General features: G+C 32.4%; 1 pseudogene; it reads right to left on the reverse strand.

Annotated features, from left to right (window-relative positions):
* Positions 1-14415: 14415 nt before the first annotated feature.
* Positions 14416-15375, reverse strand: LOC132804226 (cytochrome f-like; annotated as a pseudogene).
* Positions 15376-18796: the final 3421 nt, after the last annotated feature.

Below are 18796 nucleotides of genomic sequence, written 5' to 3' on the forward strand. Positions count from 1 at the left end.
AGGGTGGCCACCCCCCCTTTGGCCGGGACACCAGGTTAGCAGCGGCGCTGTGGGACGCCACGCGACCGTATGCCGGTTTCTCTCTATAACCTCCTGTCTGGCAGTACCTCGGGACGCTGGGTACTCTGGCGCCACTGGTATATAGTGGGTGCATCAAATGATTTTCAGAACTGTGTTTTAAAAATAAAATGTTTGGAAACTGTATTGGAATTAAAAATATAATTATTACTGTTCGGATATTTATTTGATGTCTTGGTTTTCGGGGAATATGAATAAAGGGTTTTCTGAAAATGTTTTAAAAGGGGAACCTTTCCAACTGAGAGAATTGTAAGGGTTTTGAGAGAAATTATTATTTCCGAATAATTATTATTTATACTTATTACTGTGATATTATACGGTATAGTAGTAGGGTCGCTCACTGAGATGATTAGTATCTCACACTTTTAAATTCCGTTCCTCTAGGTTCCAGGTTGTCGGTGTTCATTCGGAGCGGACTTGATCTTCATCGCTGTTTTACTTCGTGAAGTACCCTGTTCTTCTTTATTGCAGTTGTATTATTTCTTTCATTCTTGTTGTATTTATTATGCACTGGATTACTGTATTTTTGTTTTGAAGTGCTGAAATTTGTGGAACCAATTTGTAGTTTGTGGGAGGAATAAGGGGATATTTTTGAAGTGTGTTTTCAGTGCAGGTAAATTTGTGGTAAGTAAATCCCTTAGGGGAGGTGCTGCCGGATTTTCCGTTGGAAGGTTCGGTGGTATTTCCCTGGGATCAGGGCTGTCTAGGGTTCCGGAGGAAGAATTCTGGACGGGTCCTGACAGTTGGTATCAGAGCTCTAGGTTCTAGTATTCCTAAGGAACTGTGCATTGTTGTGCATCCTATCCGTGTCTAATCTCTCGTTTTACCCGTCTTAAAGCGTTCTTTCCGTTTGTCTCGAAGCAAATTCGTTGCTCGAGTTTGAATAGCTCTAATCTTCGAGGGTGTCAATTAGGATCATCTAGCCTAACGGGAAATTCCTATGGCCTAGTCGATGGTCGAGGATGCCTTTTCTTGTTGAAGGTCAAGTTTATCATCGTGAATGGTATCCGTTTCGTTCATGGAGAAGAAGGATGATTGCCTAAGGATGTGTGTCGATCGATTTCAAGGTGTCAAAATATTTTTTCCGATCGTTTATCAAAAATTAAATGCTTTTCAAAGGGAGTGCATTGGTTCATGTAAAAATGTGTGTAGAATACCAAAGGGAGTTATTCATGTTCAAACAAGTTTTAACAATACTATTATGACTATTATAGATGTAAGGGGTCGGGTCTTCCGCTGGTGCTTGTGGATTCAAGGGTACAAGACGAGGGATGCCATTTGCAGCTTAAACCGCAGTGGGAAATGCTATTCGGACAGTAGTGGATCAAGGTATGCAATAGGCAGAAGTTATCATAAAAGGCCTCTGTCTCGGAAGAGATGCAGCATCAAAAGCTATTCATAGAAGTGGTATACTATTAAGTTTCATACGAGATGTAACCCCAATGCCACATAATGGCTGTAGACCTCCTAAAAAAAGATGTGTATAAAAATAAACATTGAAGATATTTTAAGAGAGATAAATAATTCAATGAACTGATCAAATAATATTACTATGGTTACTGAAAAGGTAACAGTATATACTCAGACACTGCAATGGAAGTGTGTTGAATCATGAGTGGATAGTAAGCATCTTTACTATGGATGCTTTATTCTGGCTCTAGTTAAGAAAGGCCAAGCTGATACAATAGGCATTGCGATGTGAAGATCTTTGCTTGGAAAAATAGAAGGAACATGTATCACATGCACAAAATTTGATAAAATACCATATGAATATTCTACCATAGTGGGTATTCAACAATCTGCACATGAAATTTTAATGAATTTGAAAGAAATTGTATTGAGAAGTAATCTTTATGGAACTCATGATGCGTCTATTTGTGTTAAAGGTCCCCGATATATACCTACTCAAGACATCATCTTACCATCGTCGGTGGAAATCGTTGATAATATACAGCCTATAGCGAAACTAACGGAATCAATTAATTTGTATATTGAATTACAACTCGAAAGGCTTTGCGGCTATCATATAAAAATGCAAATAACTTTCAAGATGGAATTTATCCTATAGATGTTGTATTCATGCCTGTTTAAAATGCCAATCATAGTATTCATTCTTATGCAAATGGGAATGAAAAACTAGAGATACGTTTTCTCGAAATATGGACAAATGGAAGTTTAACTCCTAAAGAAGCACTTCATGAGGCTTCCTAAAATTTGATTCATTTATTTATTCCCTTTTTACATGCAGAAGAAGAAAATTTCAATTTAGAAAAAAAACCAACACAAAGTTACTTTACCCTTTTTTACTTTTATTGATGGATAGGCTAAACCACGTAAAAATCAAAACGAAATAACATTGAAACCTATTTTTATTGACCATTTAGAATTGCACACCCCAGGGTCTACAATTGCCTTAAAATTTCCAATATACATACATTATTAGACCTTTTAATAACAGTGAAGAAGACCTTACGAAAATGAAACATTTTCGCATAGAAGATATAAAACTTATATTGGACATCCTAGAAATAGAAAAGCATTTTGCATAAATTTTAATGGATTATTTCTTTTTTTTAAAAAAAGAAGAAGATAAAAATGAGTTTTAAATCTTTAGCACATTCCATACAGTCAGAATAGATCCAAAATTGAATTGAATAAATAAATGTATCTAAGGAGAATTCACTTTGAAGCGACTATTCCCTAGATACACATATTGTGTTTTTTTTTTTTTTTTTATTTCACAATTGAATCAATTTTAAAAAGACCTAAAGTTAGGGATTTTTCAATAGGTAACATTGCTCCAATACCCAACCAAATGGCTACTATAGTACCAATCAAAAACATGGTTGTCGCTACTGGACGATGAAATGTTTTTGGAATTTATTAACATTCTCCAAAATGGATACTGTTAATAACCCTGTGGGTAAGGAAACCATTAAAAGAATGCCCAATAATTTATTGGGCACTATATGAAGAATTTGAAATACAGGAAAGAAATACCATTCAGGCAATATCTCCAAAGGAGTTGCAAATGGATCCACGGGTTTGCCAACCATTGATGGTTATAGAACCGCTAAACCTATGTTACATGCAATAGGACCTAAAATTACTACTGGAAAAATATATAAAAGATCGTTGGGCCATGCCGGCTCTCCGTAATAATTATGGCCCATCCCCTTAGCCAACTTAGCTCTGAATATAGGATCGTTCAAGTTAAGTGTTTTTGTTATTAGGATAGGTGAATTATTCTAGATCCTTCCCCCAAAAGAACCGGACATGATAATTTTTCATCATCAGACTTGAGCACAAATCAAATGAACCAAATAGATCCATATTAAAAAAAAAAAATTTATATGGTATCCACACCTGTATGAATGACTCTATGTAAGAGTAAGAATAAATTTACCAAATTTCCTTTTTTGGAGTTTCAACAACCATCCATTGTAAGGAATTAAGTTCTTATAGTTAAATGCTTGATACCCAAGTAAGCTTACTGATGCGAATCCACCCGAGACTGCTCGACCGACAACCCGCTGGGGTGCTGACCCAATACAAATGAAGGTGGGACCGATCACTAGGGCCCAAGCCAAGAAGTTCAAGGACAATCTTGCTGTCTTCATACAAGGAATAAGTCATATTCAAGAGGGGTTGGCCACATCTAAAGAACCAATGCCTGTTTTACTCATACAAGCATAGAAGCCAAAACAAGGTCGGGTGACGTTTTTGGTGATAATAAGGAGGCCGGGTTGTATGAATTGGAACCCCATCCTTATGGGTTCAATTCATATGGAGGATGAGTCATAGAAACCAGCCAAATCAGTTTCAAAACCGACCAACAAGGTGGTTTGCGCACAAGGAGAAGGAAAGGTCGGTTTTGCTGTATTCCTTGCTGGCTTTACTGTATTTTACTGTATTAGCCTTTTCTCATACTTCCAAGCAAGGGCAACGTGAGGAACTTCACAATAAGCTTATTTGGAATCCTACAAAGCATATTGAAGCTGATTTGGAGCTCAATTTAGTCAAAGATTGGTCAAAGTCAATTTAGTCAAAAAGCTAGTATTATAGTTTCCTAATTTTATTCTACTTTTTGTTTTTAGGAAACTACCATTACTTTTTAGTTTTTAATTATTTATTTTCTGGACAAATAAGTTTAGGGAAAGTTTTTATTTTATTATTTTCATTGTAAATTAATTAATTCCTAATTCAAAATAAAGGAATTAATTAATCCAAATTAGTTTAGGAAAAGGAAAGATTCGGCCAAGGTAGACTTCTTCATTGTGTGGCCGGTTTTTCCTAGGGTTTCTAGGGTTTATTTTATTTCTTTCAAAGCCTATTTAAAGGCTTATTTTTTCAATAATAAAAAAACTTTGATTTGATTGAGAAAATACTTGTGAGATTAATTATCTCTTTGTTCTTTGAGAACACCTAAAACACCATTAGAGAATTGGTTGTTTTAGCTTGACTTATCAATAGGTTTTCCATCCCCTATTGTGGCGTCTACATTATACCAAGGTTTCTAACCATAGGTTGGTTAGGGGTTGAGGTCCATTCCATTAGAACTTGAACTTAATTGAGATCCGGGCTAATATAATACGGGTTTAGCAGCAGGTCGTCCTAGGTTCGTATCACTTACAAATCATGATCAAATGCTTTCTGGGCTGTCTCAGGCCTTGCAATTGGACTTTTTCCCCAAGAATATCAAAACTTTATACATACAAAGCATTTACTTGTTACTAATCTAGTTTAGCCTTTATTCTTCTTATTCTTCTTTAGATCCCCTGTTTCACTCCGATAGTATAATAAATCGAGTCAATACAAAGAAAATGAATACATTTCCATACTATTAAGTAAGTGAAATATATAGAACATACTCCGAGATTATGTCACATCACTTCACTTATTCTTTCTATTGGATCTCACGGAGCCTATTCATACACGACATGATCGAGTCTAATCATAGAAAAGATTCTCTTCAAAGAATCAGCCTATACCTCTGTATGGTGGAACAAAGACACATTTTTTTATTTTAGTGGTGAATTCAAATGTGGCAGATAAGAGCATATATTCTGCACGGCCCAATCAATAGTTCAAGTCACACACTCCCATAATCCATTTTATCTTCAGAAAATTCACTTCAACTATGAGTGTCAAAAAAATAAAAATAATACATTATTACATTTTTGCGGAGTTGAAGAGAAATATCCAAACACATGTCTTATTTGTCTCAATAGGACATATTTGTAGCAATGAAATACTATTTGTCCTACCCAAATTGATAAATGATTGATTAAAAGTAGCTATGATATAATATATTTTTTATATTATTTACATTATAAATTACATTACATTATATCATAAAGGGCCAGAAATCCCTTGCTTACGTATCATTAGGAAGTGCATTAACATGAATACGGCAGTAAGAAGAGGTAATACAAAAATGGAACGTAATAACTCTACCAAGGGCGATCCTATTACAAGAATGGCTTCTAGCACACCTGTTACAATTTTTACTGCCCAATATCTAATTTGGTTCCGTGGTAAGGAATAACCAGTTACACCAAAAAATGCGGTCAATACACCCAAAACCACACTTGTAACCTAAGTCAATTCATGAGGTTTTTCAAAGCCGCCGGTGAGATACACACGAAATACATGCAAGATCATCATTAGGATCATCATACTGGCTGACCATCGATGAACTAATCGGATTAACCAACCAAAGTTAGCTTCAATCATTATATACTGAACAGAAGCAAAAGCCTCTATAACAGTCGGACGGTAATAAAAAGTCATGGTTCCAATAGCTACTTGTACTAAAAAACAAGTAAATGTAATTTCGCCTAGACAATAAAAAACATTATCATGAGCAGGAACATATTTACTAGTTATATCATCTGCAATTGTCTGAATCTTAGGATGTTCTTCTAACCAATCATAGATTTTATTGGGATAGGTAAACGGAGCGGACCCCCCCAAGAACCATATATGAGAATTTCATCTCATACAGCTCAAACAGAAACACCAAAATACTAGTTCTATTGGATATGTGTAATAGAAAGTTAAGTTCGAAACTTCTTAATCCACTGATTCAATCATTTCTGAAGATACAAAAGAATAAAAATCTGAAAGTTCTTCCTTGTGGTTATAATGCCAAAATATCAAGTCAGCTCATTTGTCTCTATGGTGATGGTTATAGGCCTCTTAAATCTTCTTTTTACCTATTTGATAGTTTTTCTTATTATGTGTAATGCGCCTTTAACTACTGTTTTCGTTATTATCGATATTGGTAGGAATTCTCTTGTTAAGAGGCTATGAATCGCTTAAAACCCCAGATTCATACTAGAACCATGATGATTCAATAAAACTCTTTCTTTATAAACTAATTCCAAAAATTCATTAAGTAAGAACTGTTGGATTATCACTTATTCAATGAATAACTAGAATGAATAAAAATCCAACCACACCCTTGTTCTTTGATCAAAATAAGTGTAAATAAGAGTTTGAAAAAATAAAAATATTTCGATTTATAACTTCTAAATCTAACTCTTTGAAAAAAAAAAAATGGAAGTACGGACATGTGGTCTAAATATTAAGGATGAATCATAGTGCTAATAATACTTTGGAATCTATTTCCTATATTCTGTGCTTCAGATACTAGAATGAATATCCGACGAAGTAAAACCATCTATATCAAGATGACAGATGCACTCTCTATACTATCCATAGGATCAATTATAATAAGTCACCCACTCATATTCCGGAAATATAGAAAGAAAGAAATTTCACAATCGAACTACCGAAATAGAATGGGATAAAAATCAGACACCTAAATACTTCACTTTGTATTGAAAAGCCAGTCACTAGTTCTTGTGAATCTAATTCATTCCAATTCCATCCAGTAAAATGGAAGAATTATAAATCTCCAAAATAAGATAGGAATACCGCAAAAAGGGCCATTGCTATACCCATCAAAGGAGTAGTTCCCCACCCAGGAGCTACTTTACCGTATTCTGAATTCAATGGTTTCAATAAACTACCTATAGCAGTTCGTCTTGGACCAGATCTATAACTATTCTCAATGGTTTGTATAGCCATAAATCGTATTTCATATTCATTGAGATCTGTTGACTTTGTATACCATTCCGTTGTAAATAAATGATCTTATCATAGACCCATTATGATCTTGAAACTATATAATAATGGAAACAGCAACCCTAGTTACCATCTTTATATCGGGTTTACTTGTAAGTTTTATTAGGTACCCCTTATATACTGCTTTTAGGTAACCCTTTTAGCAACTAAGAGATCCATTCGAGGAGCATAGAGATTAGTTGAAGTTATTAGCCTCTCAATATTAGGAGGCTCATTGTTGTATATAAATGGATCTCGCATATTGGGAGGCTCATTGTTGTATATAAATGGATCTCGCTCGAGTTTCTTGTTCGACAAGAAATCCATTTATAAACAATTATGTGATTGGAAGGAATTCACTGGAATTTTTTAAAGGGAGTTCCTTGGAGAATGAACTCCGAGAAGGTAGAGTAGAAATTAGTATGATAAAATATCATCCTATGAGAAAGTTATCAAAATGAACAAACACGTTCAATAAAAAAAAGATTTATTCTTCTTTCCCAATTAGTTTTTTTCTTACGACATGATAATCAAACCTGGATTCTCAGAGTTTTTGAACAAAAAGTAAATTCTCATTTTGCATTCGGATTGGAATTATATTTTGATTCAATTGAAGAGTTATTTATTTTTAGTTCTCAGACCAGCAGTTTGAGTGGTCGACTCACTTCTTTTGAATTGTTTCTCATTATTATGAAAAGGTAACGAAGATAAAATAAGAGTTTGTTTTATATCAACGGTAATTAATTGTTGTTGTTTTAAAGTCAATTTATTCACCCGTCTAGATAATATTTTTCCCTGTTCACTAATAAATAGACTAATTAAACCCTTGTTTTGATAATCAATTCAATCCCCCAATTGGATCAGGGGCAAACACCTACGAAAAGATCGCTTGAAATTGAGAAAGAATCGCTTTGATTTATCCATGGTTTGATTATTCTTTATCCCGAAAATCCTACTCCTATTTTGATCGGATTAAAACAAAAATGATCAAAAATGATTTAGAATTAATTAATAAATAGGATTTGTTTATATTTAATATATGTTATAGAAATGGTTATGTTATCTATATTACGTCGTTTTTCACGTTCCTTGGATTGGAAGGCAAACACAGAAGCAATCGGTTCGATCTATTGCTTTATTTCACTGTGAATCATATGTTTGTAACAAAAGGTACAAAATTTTCTCAATTCCAATCGACTGGGTGTATTATGTCGATTCTTTTGAGTAATATATCTAAAAATGCCCATTGACTTTTTATTAACACAATTTCGAACACAAGTGGTACATTCCAAAATAACCGTTACTCGTACATCTTTACTTTTGGCCATGAACCTCCTTTGGGTTTTTGACTGACTCCATTTTTCTATTTTCTGATTCGAAGGGAAGAAGAAAGGAACCAAAAAAAATGAAATAGAAGTTGCTAACTCAAAATAAAATTATGAAAGATTTCCTTTCAATTTAAATCAATCAATAATCACTATAATAATAATAAGAAATATAATGATTTGTAACTATATTTAATTTACAGTTTATAACAAATACAAATCGCTGTACAGTATTTCATTTAGGTATCTTGTATGATATTGTTGCTATAGCCATCACATTTCCATTTATTAAAAAAAAAAGAAGAAGAGAAAAAAAGGGATTAGTCACAGATAGTTGATTGTATCTCTAATCTTCTTCACACCCCCCCCCCCCAAAATCTCACTAGCTAGAATGAAAAAAAAAGGAAATATCAACGCATCCGGAAATAAATGATTGATCTCTATCAATAAACTCGCTAAAGATCTGAACCATAGAGTACTTACTACCGGTGCCACAGAGAGGTATGTTTTTAGATCTCGCATTGAAAATCCTCCTTCTTTATTTGTTATTGTAATTTTATTCTAAAATGTATGATATAATGGTAATACATATATGACCCGATGTGTATATGTAGTTAACGACTGACCACTTCTATTTGTACGTAGAATCCCTAATTCAAATTGAAATGTACAACTTGACTTGAAATGTACAACGATTTAGTATAGTAGATAGTCGATATTCCTTTTCTTAAAACAAAAAAATAAATCCCCTTTTACTTCTACCTGAGAATTCCCAAAATATATATATATATATATATTTTTTTTTACTTTATGGCGGGTTTTATCTTTATTTAATGTGTATATAATATAAGTCTTTTATTATTGTATGGTATATGATATATTAGACAAAAAAGAAGAAATAGCAAGATAGTTTGTGTATATTAAAGGAAGAAATGAAGATGTGGAAAACAAGATAGAGATTCTCTACAATGACACTGTAAGCCAATTGAAAGGGATGTAACGCAGCTTGGTAGCACATTTGTTTTGGGTACAAAATGTCACGGGTTCAAATCCTATCATCCCTACCTATGTCTTATAGGCAGTAACGAGGGATCAATTGAAATTGATTAAAATTGGATATACAAAATCAATCTTTAATTTTATTATATTTTTTATGATAGTATATACATGCAAGACAAATTGGGTCACAAAATTATTTTTGTGATAATAAAGCTTAGTGTAGTTCAGTAGAACATGGGTCTCCAAAATGCGATGTCATAGGTTCAAATCCTACAGTGATGTGATTCCGCCCGAGCCCGCTCAACCGATAACCCACTGGGGTGCTGACTCGACACAGATGAAGACTAGGCCAATCACAAGAGCTCAAATTAAGAGATTTAAGGACAACCTGGGAGTATTTATACAGGGGGTAATCAATCTCAACAGAGCTTTCCATACTTGAAGATACAAAGCCTATTCTAAGCATCCAAGTGGTGGAAGCCGACACGGACTCGGGTGACGGTTTTGGTACATTTTTGGAGTCCGGGAAGCATGAAATGGTTCCAATGCTTTATGCGTTCAATACATATGCCTAAGAGGTCATGGAATCAAGTTAAATCAGCCTCAAATGCAATCAAAAAGGGCTTGTAGGGATAGCATCAACAATTTGGCCGAATTTGCTGTATTGCTTGCTAGCTTTACTGTATTTTACTGTATTAGCCTTTTCTTATTTTTCCAAGCATGGGCCACGTGTGGGACTTCATATTCAGCTTATTTGGCATCCTAAAAAGAATCTAGAAGCTGATTTGAAGCTCAAAGAGGTCAAAGATTGATCAAAGTCAACTTGATCAAAAGGCTAGCATTTTTAGTTTCCTAATTTGTTTTTACTTTTTGTTTTAGGAAACTACCATTACTTTTTGGCTTTTATTTATTTATTTTCTGGACAAATAAATTTAGGAAGGTTTTTATTTTATTCTTTCCATTGTAAATTAATTAATTCCTAATTTAATATAAAGGAATTAATTAATCAAACTTAAAATAGGAAAGGAAGTATAGTTTCAGCCAACTAGGTTTCTTTATGTGTGTGGCCGGTTTTACCTAAGGTTTTAAGGGTTTATTTTGTTTCTTTGAAATCCTATTTAAAGGCTTATTTTTCAATAAGAATTAACTTTGATTTGATTAAGAAAATACTTGTGAGATTAATTATCTCTTTGTTCTTTGAGAACACCTAAAACACCATTAGAGAATTGGTTGTTTTAGCTTGACTTATCAATAGGTTTTCCATCCCCTATTGTGGCATCTACATTATACCAAGGTTTCTAACCACAGGTTGGTTAGGGGTTGAGGTCCATTCCATTAGAACTTGAACTTAATTGAGATCCGGGCTAATATAATACGGGTTTAGGAGCAGGTCGTCCTAGGTTCGTATCATACAGAGTGTGATTCCATTCTTGTTATTTGTTCGGTTGAAAATTACACTGAAATAGTTGAACATCAATCTTAATTTGACCTCCTATAAATTATAGAAAAAGAAAGTAGGAGGTCAATTAAAAAAAAAAAGATGTTCATTAATGAAATGTCCAATTGATCACCATGTCTATATCGTAAATATGCAGTTATGAATAATCCAGCCAAATTAATAGGAATTAGACCTAAGACAATTCCAAATAGAAAAACTTCAACATTTCAATTTCTTTGAATGGAGAAAAAGAAAGGTAATATATCTATTATATCCTTAAATATTAATCCGTATTACCCATGAATCTCAATGACCAAGAATTGGAAATTGACCAGGTAAGGAACTATAAAATATATGAACTACCACAGAAGGGTTTTTTTAAGGAATGGTTCATGCAATTAATTTCAAATAAGTTGTATCTTGTTTAGACCGATAAATAGAGCTGAGGTTATAGTCAAAGCTGCTATTAGAAAACCAAAATAACTAGTTATAGTAAGCATGAAGAGGATAAATTTAAATACAATATGATTTTTTTTATACATGTGTTTGTAAAGCACTTCCTAAGTTTCCATTTTTGAAAGATACGAGGATAAGCAGAAATACCAATTGAAAGGATAAATTCAATTGAAAGTTTTTGATTCAGTAGTTATTATAATTATAGATGGTATTGACAAAAATAGAGTAACATAGGTAAGAAATCAATTCATCATCTGGGACATCTACCCCTCCTGAAAGTTAGAATCAACAGATTCCTTAAGCAACTCTTGAGTCAAGTAAACTAGTAACTAATAGAATAGTAATTAGAATACTAATAACCAATATATATCCATAGTATATAGATATAGAATATTAATTATTATTCTAAATATTATTAATATTATTAATATTAAAGTAATAAACTTTGTTTAGAACTTCATTCAAAAAATGAAACTTTCTTTGAATGACTATGGAAAAAAAAATGAGAAAATAATTTATAGTTTAATATTTTTTGTTGTATTGACGAATCCATTATTTTTTTAGAATGATAAGTGACCTTATCTTATAATAAAAATTCCTTTTACTTATATTTACTTTAAATTGAAATTGAACTTATTAGATTCAGTAGCAGTTCATTCACATAATCTCTCGAATGAAAAGAAAAAAAGTCTTGTATAATCAGATCACTCAAAATGGGGTTTTACATTTTGTCTTTCCATATTACATAGCCCCGTCCTTGTAATTAGATCAAGAACGACCCTTTCTTTTGGGTCTAACACAGCATCAATATGTATATCATGAGTATTTTTTTTTATTTTTTTCTTTGTTCTTTCATTAAATATTATCTACTATTGTTACTTGTTACTAGATGACTAACCAATTCCTTAAAATGAAAAAAAAAATTCCAAAAAATACATTTTCTCAAACCAAAAAAGTATTTTTTTTAAATGGAACATCTAATTGAGTCTTGAGAATATGATAATCTCCTTCATAAATTATTGGAAATCAAGAAACCATCAGATTCACATTTTACCTGATCCTCATTTTCGAGCCCAAAGCCAATAATAGAGAAAACCCTTATATTACAAGTACTACTACGGGTACTGCAGGAATTTGAGGTATTTTTTATTGAATAGTACATAATTCTACATGGACAAGCAACTAGAAAAGAAGAAAGAAATTATCTAACACTTCATTTCGATAGGGATTGTGAAATTTCATTGCTCTGTCGGAAGAAGGATCGCTATACTGATTCGTATACTCTAAGGACACCCTTGGTGCAATATTGACGATCTCACAAAGAAAAAAATTCAATTTTACATGGAAATTTACTGATTTCAACTTTTGGGGAATCGGTACCCCTTTGACTGTACAAGAATATACGAAGCTTAACATGTCTAGAAGCATAGGAGAATGTTCTTTTGCTGATATTATTACTAATATTCGATACTGGGTCATTCACAGCATTACTATACATTCCCTATTCATTACGGGTTAGCTATTCGTCAGCATCGGTTTAGCTTACGATGTATTTAGAAGCCCTCATCCAAACGAGTATTTTACAGAGAGCCGACAAGGAATTCCATTAATAACTGGCCATTTTGATCATTTGGAACAACTTGATGAATTTAGTAAATCTTTTTAGGAGGCCCCAATGACTATAGATAGGACCTATCCAATTTTTAAAGTGCGATGGTTAGCTATTCACGAACTAGCTATACCTACCGTTTCTTTTTTGGGGCCAATATCAACAATGCAGTTCATCCAATGATAAATATAATCTGGATCATACAGCTACGACACAATCAAACCCTAATGAGCAAAATGTTGAATTGAATCGTACTAGTCTCTACAGGGGGTTATTACTCATTTTTGTACTTGCTGTTTTATTTTCCAATTATTTCTTCAATCAAAAGAAGAAAAGATAATAGTACAAGTATAGTAGGAATTCTCTTATCTCATTCAGAAGGATACAATCTTATAATTATCTATGGCTGTTTATGTCTCTAGCATGACCCCCTGATGAAATGTGGAGGAAAGTAGGAAAAAGGGCCAATACTACCGGAAGGATTCCTCTTTGGCTAATAGGTACTGTAACTAGTATTCTTGTGATCGGTTTAGTTGGTATCTTCTTTTATGGTTCGTATTCTAGATTAGGTTCATCCTTTTAGTAATCAAATGAACCGAGTTGTAGACATGACATGAAAACGTAAGAACTCAACGATGCCCCCTCAAATCAGAAAAAGAAAAAGGGGGTAGGCCCGTTGAGTTCTGAATAATCATAACAGTTTATTCGTGTAAATGATAAAAAAAATGGATCACTTTTTCTGATGTTTCAAAAACTCTGTTTCATTTTTTTATGATGTTTTTGGAAAACTCACTTCATTACTTGATTAAGAACATCTGTTCCTCGATAGTATCCGACGATACTTTCAAAAATCACAACGGGCTCCCTCTCTTTTCTCTTTTTGGATGACACAACCACAATTATATATATATATATTTTTAATATGTTTTCTAAGTTCATTGAAGAAGTTCTATTTGCTCACTAAAATTTCCTATATTTTTTGTTTGTCCACTATCACTACTTATGTTCCTCTCATTTCTTTTGTACTTTGGTTTCTATTCTACGCTTATTTATCTCTTAATTTTTAGTATCCAATCAAATAGAAAACTATTGATTCATTCTATGACATTGAAATTTGACCAAATTGCATAATCATACGCTTCAATTTGGATTGAAAAAACAAAGAAATAAAGAAGAGAGGAGTAAACTCAAATAGTCTCCTTCACAGTATACATACTAGAAGTGTGGTCCAAGTAATTCAATTCCCGAACTCTAGTAGAAAAAATATAAAAAAAAACAAGAAGCTTTTTAGAACTTTTTTTATCATCCATAATTACATAACATAATTGGCAACAAAAGTTGGATTCTTTTTAGAGCTTGGTGTGGAATATTCTTTGGATCTAGAAATTCATTTCGGAAAATTGAATCTTCTCAAACTGTTTCTTTTTAAGAACAAAAAATATTTATGCCAAACTAACAGATGCCAAGAAGAGCAAAAGTCCTTGGACACATAATGGATCTTGAAGTACTATTTCCCCATTCCCCTTACCAAATCCACCCACATTAGGATTGTTTGTTACTGGTTGATAAGTTTGATAGATTCTCCCTCTAAAACAAGAAGTTCTGGTCCTAGAGGGATAATATCAACCACTTGACGTCCATCCTATGTTTCCATTATGGTTATTTTGTATCCCCCTTTTTATTTTTGTATGATTTTGCTTACTATACCCGATGTTGCAGCATTATAAACATTATTGTTACTCTTGGTTCCGTTGGGATAAATCAGACCCTGTCCCCTATTGCCGCCTATGTATATGGGATATTTTAAGAAGTGCACATCTTTTTTAGTAGTGGGGTTCAAGGAAAGAATAGGAAAGGTGATTTCACTATATTTCTGACTGGGAACAGGACCTATCACAAGAATATTTTTTTTAGTGGGATGATATCTTTGAAAAGATAGATTACCTATCTTTTCTTTAATCTCGAGCGAAATACGATCTGGAGGGGCTAATTCAAACCCCTCAGGTAAAATAAGAATAGCCCCTACATTCCAAGCTCATTTTTTACCATTAGCAAGAACTTGTTTCAATTGTAGATCATAAGGAATTCGAACAACTGCTTCAAATATAATATCAGGAAGTACCGCTTATGGAACCTGGATATCCATGGGCTTATTGGTAATGGCAATTGACACATACATTACCGCCGGTCGCTTTTCGTGGATTTTCATAAACCTCCTGTGCAAAAATGGGATATGTATTGGAAATGGGTGCCCAAGTTATTATATATGTCAAGAGCAAGACATAAATAGATCGAGTAATCCCTTCCTTTATCCAAGAAAAGGTATTTCTAGTTTACATGGTCCAATCATTGATCCCGAAATTTTCTACAATTAAATTAGATAAGTCACTAGTACAAATCCCTATCTATGATTCTGCTATTTACTGAAATAATTTTAGTGGAACGTTAGAGGAAGCTCCCATATGGGTAGAAAGAATAAGTACAATTTTGAGTGGGTTGCTTATGTACAAAGTAACAAGCATTATAATTGAATTGATCTATCATTTTTTAGTCATTCATTGAATGATAAATGACTACAAATGACGGAGATACACGATTTAAATAACAAAAGATCCAATATTTAAAAATGCTATCTAAAATGACTGGAAAAGTAGAAACAAGACCTGATATAATTTGAACATTATGAGCAAATCCAAAATCTTTGCAGATAGAGCCAATCATTAGTTCCCAACCGTGTGGCAAATGGAATCCTATACATAAATCAGTTAATAAAATAATAGAAAATGCTTTTATTGTGTCGCTTAAGTTATATAGGAATTCTTGAACCCAAGAGTTAAGAATAACAAGTTCATCATTACCTAGAATAGAATAACTGCTTACAATAAGTAAAGAGATGATATTTGTCGACAAATGAAAAAATGTATTCATACGATTCTCATTGTGCATTTTGATCAACTGGATCATTTCTTTGTAGATTCCGCAGTGAGGCTTTGGTAAATGTGTTTCTGGGTATTCCTTTATCATTTCGTCCAAGAGGGAGTGTTCTTCTAATTCTATGAATTTTTTAGAATACTTTTTTCTTGAATATCATTCAAAAAAATTTCGGAGTGTCTAGCATGCCACCAACTAGTAACCCAAGATTCCATACTTTTATTAAATGAGAGAGAGATCCACCAAGGCAAAAATACTATAAATGAAAGATATATAAAGGAAATGAATGCTTTCTTTTTTGACATTTTTTCACCTGGGAATTTTTAAATGAACTCGCCTCATTTGTCGACTCAATACTACTATTTCTATTTCTATTAAGCATCGATTCTATTACATTAAAAGTTATAGAGCCCGTGAATCTATTTACTACTTTTTATTTGTGATTCAGTAAAGTGGTTAGTTCTTGAATTTAGAACAAATACAAAAAAACCAAACCAAAATACAATAAGAAAGAGTACACTTCAAATTCTGGAAAAAAAAAAAAAAAGCAATTTTGTTTTATGATTGTTCCTTGTTCATTTGCGTTTGGCTCGAATGAGCGTTCTAAAGAAACTTCAGTTATGTTGTGCAATATAAAAAAGAGGATTCTTGAGTTTTCTTTTTTTCCCTCTTGCTAAGAAAGCTGTCATTCTTCAGTTCTTGTTTCAAAATACTTCGATTGGTACACACAAGAAATAGGCCAATTCAGCGGTTTTTTGCTCAATTTTTCATAAAGTCAAATTCTCATCAGTACGAGTCAAGGGAATGGACCCCTTGCCTCTGATTTCCATATAAAGGGCACGACGAGCATAAGTGCCCTCTTTAACTTCTATTCTAATGGACTGAATGTCTTTCATAAGGAATCAGAGGAAGATACGATGATTTTTTCCAGGAAATCGCCAACGAAAAATACACACTATTCCTTCTTTTATATCGAATCGATCATAACCACTATCTACATTCCACGAAATTGTGCACCATAAATAGGAACTAATAAAAAGACCAGCGATTCCATAGAAAGCCATCACGATCCCTTGTGGAAAAAAAATTATTTGCTGAGAGGGAACTAAAGCTATAAAATTCCTTCCAAAATAACAGGAAGTTCTAACCAATAAAAATCCTAATGAACCTAAAAAAAGGATAAATGCCCAGCAGAAATTACTCATTTTTCGAGACTCCGCTATAAGTTCTATCCATATACGGTCTGATCGCCAGCTCATACTATACTAGATCTAGTTGCATTTTATTGGAATTGGGGAATAACCAAAAAACAATTTACTTTCATTTTTTTGTTTCCAAAGTAACGCATCAACTGCTACGATGTGAACTTTTAGGAGTAATTCGTCGAAGTGCCTAGATCTAAACTAAAATACGAACATCCCTTTCGTATGATATCTTATAGATATCCACATACATATATTAACTTTACATTTTAGAAATTCATCCCGATATCGATCCATTTGAAAATAGCTCTAATTCAGTTACTTATATATCATGTTTACACATTCATATGAGCTTATACTCGGAAGAACCCACACGTTATACCATATTCTAGTAAATAGATATCCGTGCTATGATTCACGTAAGTCTTGAAAAAAAAATTAGATAAGATTTTGCCCCATCGTATTTAAAAAAAAAATTGTTTTTTTTTTTAACATGAAGAGATAAGGAAACCATTGCAATTGCCGGAAAAACTATGCCCACTAAAGGCACAAAAATAGAGGGTAAGGTATTAAAAATTGTCATAGAATGGGTACCCCAATTTAATATTTGATTTGTACCTGTTATTTATTATTATATTAATCTTTTAACCTGTTAGAAAGATATCTTATAATTCATATAATAATTATACTATTATACTAAGGATACCTAAATGAGTATATACACTAATTAATATTAATTATTAATAAAGGGTATATAATGTATATATACTAAGAAATAATTAAATAAGATAATAAAATAAGGATATAATAAGGAGTCTATAATATAAGAGTTTATAGACTAATATATATAATATATATATATATATTTAATATATATTAAATAAATATTTAATATATATTAAATAAAAAAAGAAGATATTATAAGTCTGTAAAGTATATAATAGACTAGAATATACTAAGTACGTATGTAATATAATTAATTTAAATCAAAAGTGCAAATATGTAAATAAAATAAGTAAATAAATGGGCTTATTCATCTTTCTACAAGCAATATATGTATCATAATTCACTTTTTTATTATGTTCATTATTCTTCATTTTTGTTTTTCCCTTCGCGAAAAAATTTGTTATAATACGATTCGACAAAAGAGATTCTTAGTAAAATCAGGAATTCTTGAGGGACATAGAAAGATCCAGGACCCCTTCACCCAATTTCATGGACGAAGGAGACATAATTCGCTCTTTTTATTTTGTTTGATAGAGATTTCCTAACCTGATTAGTAATCAGGGCTATCGATTAAAAAAAAAAATATCCGCATGATTCTTTTTCCAATTTAATCTTATGTTACCAAAGAAAAATCCATTCATGGAATTTTGACTTTGCTTCCTATAAACTGAATAATTACTTGGTTACCACAAAACAAGTAATAAATTTTTTAATGTATAAATTTAATAATTTATTAAATATTAAATTAAGGATAAGGATATATAATTTATTAGATATTAAATTAAGGATAAAATTAAGGATAAGGATATATGGCTCTCCTTAATTTTATTTTTGATTTCACTTTTTGATTCAAAGGAAAGAAAGCATGGAGCTGAAATAACTCACTTAGAATGCCTTTTAA

This window comes from Ziziphus jujuba, chromosome 6, assembly GCF_031755915.1.
Source record: "Ziziphus jujuba cultivar Dongzao chromosome 6, ASM3175591v1".
NCBI classification, from domain to species: domain Eukaryota; kingdom Viridiplantae; phylum Streptophyta; class Magnoliopsida; order Rosales; family Rhamnaceae; genus Ziziphus; species Ziziphus jujuba.